Consider the following 3,757-nt stretch of genomic DNA (forward strand, 5'->3'; position numbering starts at 1 on the left):
GCTTTGTGGAATAATATAGCGACACCACCTTTCTTATTAGAAGCAGGTGAAAAAACAACTTGCCCCACCCAATGTCGTTTTAACTTTAACGACTCCACATCAGTACAATGAGTCTCTTGTAGAAATGCAATTTGAGATTGAAGTTTAGACAAATGGGACAATACCTTTTGACGTTTGACAGGGTTTCCAAGACCACGAGACAAGATTACACATGATGAAGGGTTGGAGAGACGCAAAACAAATGAAGGGGAGACACTGCAGGCGGGAGACTACAAAATAAAACACAGCAAACAAAAATGTTGGAAAAGGGCAAATCCACATAAGGAACTACATAAGTATGACATGTGAACTTCGACAAAAGCATCAATATCAATAAAGAAGAAAAAGAAGACCAGAGTGACCAAGAAGAGAGAATAAAGGGAGAAGGAAAGAGAATAAGAGATGAAAAGAGCATGGAGGAAGTAGGAAAGGATAGAGGAAGAAACAGATCAGGGCAGCAAAGCCAGAGCTGTAAAAGAACGAAAATACAATGAAGACGGAGCATGGTGACAGACGGCAAGGCAGACCACTGGCATTGTAAAAAGAGAGAGAAGCAGTATAATATACAGAAAAAGAAGGAAAGAGCAACTCAAGTAGAAATAAGCCAGGATTGAAAGTTATATACGACAGAAGACAGAAACAACATAATTGAAAAGAAGGAATGGTTAGTGATATATTAGGAAGATGTCTAAGTAGATATGGGGAAAGAAAAAACACAAGAGAGAGAGAAAAAGAAAACACTTAAACGCTTGTATCCATTCCGGTAGAAGGAAAGCTTTGTAAGAATAACTTTAGTTTTACAGGATCATCAAAAGTATGTGAGCGCCCATCATGAGTAACCTTGCAGAGGCAAGGATGTAGGATGCCATACTGAAGATGAAGATGTCTCATTTGAGGTCGTAACTCCAGGAACTCCTTACGTCGAGCATTCGTTGCATTGGACACATCCTGTGAGATGAAGATGTTATGTCCCGACCAAGTAAGGTGACGTTTAAGCTTTGCAGCTTTCAGGACAGACATGAGTTCGGTGAATTCCAGGAAGAGCATGATGATGCCTCTAGGTCTAGCAGAATTAGTAGCAGGTCGACCCAATCGGTGTGCTCTTTGAATATTTAGAGGAGTAGAAGACGGCGATAGACTTAGGAGCTCTGGCAGAAGTTTTTGTAGGAAAACAACCATGTTAGGCCCCTCAACGTTCTCCGGCAGACCATAAAGGCGTAGGTTATTTCTACGATTTCTATTTTCAAGGTCCTCTGTGTGTAATTTCAGTCTGTGAATTTCCTGCTCTAGCATCGGTATTTTAGTAGAGACATCCTGAATAGTACTGACGCGTTTGTTCTAGTTCCAGCACCTTACTCTCCATAGTGATCCATCTCTCCTCCATTTGCTTCAATTTCTCATTTGTTGAAGACATAAAAGGTTGAAGACCTGGTACTTCATCCAGAATTGAATCCAAGCCTGGGTTGGGAGAAGCATGGATTGGGGAAGGAGGATCATTTTTTAGTCTCTTTGGCTTGGTGCCGGTAACAGATGCACGAACGGAGTGAGAACCATTAGCCATCGTAAATGGTGAGGAAAAATACACCAAAAGCAGAGAAGAAGGTGTAGCAACACAAGAGTATCCAAAATAGAGTAATATTTAAAAGGGTTGCACTGCCAAAAGAAAGGGAAACATGTGCTCAGCGGCTTAAAAAAGAAGCGGTCGCACACATTCCCAATCGGAGAGGAGTGGGCATCAGAAGAAAGGAAGACGGAAATAATCCAGCACAATCCATCAAATGAGGAGAAGAGCCTGTAATACAAGCAGCACAATAGGAGGAAAGAGCAATGAGCATGGCCGATTGGAGATAATGTAGAAGGAAGCAGGAGGCTTCAAAATATAGGTAAAAGAGTCCATGAAGATTGTGGCTGCAAACCGGAGGTGAGGCGAGAAAAGGGCGCGAAAAGCAATAGACTGCAATAGGAGTAGCGGTAAAAGCGCACCTCTCAGGAAAACAATAGCATGAAAATAAAATTGAACATCAATAAAATAGCGCTGTTAGAGGGGCATACGAATCCAAGTGGAGTAAAGCATTTTGCTAGCAAAGTTGTGCATCAGGTAACGGGCTTACCGCAAGGCGAGGCAGCCTAAAATGGCAGCCGCTCACACCCGTTCTGAGGAGGGCGCGTCACAGTCAAGAACTAGCGCTCCAGGGGTAAATAGGTGATGAAAGAGCTGTCCCTCGACTCACCGCATGGTCCAGTTGTGGATATCGTCGGTTGTGGAGCAAAACGCGGTGCGGAAATGGCAGTAAATTGAAAGAGAGCCCCACCGATTTGCGGAGCTCACGCCAGGTCCGCCATCTTGCCACAGCGTCCAAGCCACGCCCCATTATCTTGACTTTTTAATGTTGCCTGAAAATCGCTGGAGACACAGAATGCAGCAGCAGGTACTTTTTCAAACCATAATGCACTTGCAAACATGACGCCCCCACCCGAAGTCAGGGACCTTTGTTTGCTTAGTGCATGAAGATGCAAGATTCATATGCATGTTTTTTTACATTTGGTCTAATTACTATGTGAATGTAAATAACAATAAAGCATACGTGCAAACTGTGAGTAAATGCCTGCCTTTCTCAATATTTCACTTCATAACTATGCAATTGTATTTGTTTAACAGGCAAATGGTCTCACACAACAGGCGATTTGTATAGGGTCACTGGAAAGTCCAGAAGGATGTCCCTGTTCCCCCAGAATTTTAGTGTCTTCTACATCATCTGGTGAAGATGAGGAAGGTCTCTCTCTTCCCGTGTACTGTGCGTACTGGGCACCACATACGTCTGAAATGCTGCCCAGAATTGACCTGCATCCTCTGCATTAGACGCCAGTCTGCACGTGGTATTTTGGTAAATATTGAGGATTATTTAATGATGCAACTCACATGATCTAACAGGATCCAAAGCTTTGCTGAGTATAATAAACACTGGAGGTGGTTGCAGGCACAAGTATATTAATAAAAACAGGCACTATAGGATGAAAAATTATAATTAAGCATTCTCTTCAACAAAAACTATAGCAGAGGATGGTTTCGATCCATCGACCTCTGGGTTATGGGCCCAGCACGCTTCCGCTGCGCCACTCTGCTGCTCGGTGAAAACTATTCATTCTATTTAATTCTTTATCTCTGCGTGCTCTGCCTGTAGAACTTGTTGCCAAGCAACGGAATCTGCGCGTCCACCTGATACTTTTGTCTCAGATATTAATTTCTATCAATGAATTCCAAGCTGGTGTTCACTGACAGCATTGAATTTTTTAAAGATATGTTTTGGCGAGGTTTACAGAAGGTGAAGGAACAGAAATGGAAAGTTTGACAACTGTGTGAACTCATTTTGTTTAAGCAATTAACTCATTGGTCTGCTAACTTTGTGTATATCATTACATACAGTTGGATTAAAAAACACAAAATGTATGAAATAGGAAAACATTGGTAATATTCGGATATAGAACGTGTGTGGCTGGACTTTATGCCAACTAAGGGCTAGGAAGAAGGGATTAGCAAGTGGAGGCAGAAAGAAAGGGCTTTTTCAAAGTCAATGACTGTGAGTGACGGCAATTTGCTCTACACGTGGGTTTACCTACATAAAAAGAAATGCACTTCAATGTCAGGGCTGGTAGGTCAATGTCTACTTCAATAGTCACTTCAGGGCCACAGGAACCCCCCGCCCCCATATAACAACAT

The 3,757-nt window shown here is 42.6% G+C and overlaps 1 non-coding gene across 1 annotated transcript; it reads right to left on the reverse strand.

Annotated features, from left to right (window-relative positions):
- Window positions 1–3,091: 3,091 nt before the first annotated feature.
- On the reverse strand, window positions 3,092–3,163 carry TRNAM-CAU (transfer RNA methionine (anticodon CAU)). The gene has a single exon. It is a non-coding gene; the product is annotated as a tRNA-Met (tRNA).
- Between the last annotated feature and the right edge of the window lie 594 nt (window positions 3,164–3,757).

This window comes from Lissotriton helveticus, chromosome 12 (assembly GCF_964261635.1).
Source record: "Lissotriton helveticus chromosome 12, aLisHel1.1, whole genome shotgun sequence".
NCBI classification, from domain to species: Eukaryota; Metazoa; Chordata; class Amphibia; order Caudata; family Salamandridae; genus Lissotriton; species Lissotriton helveticus.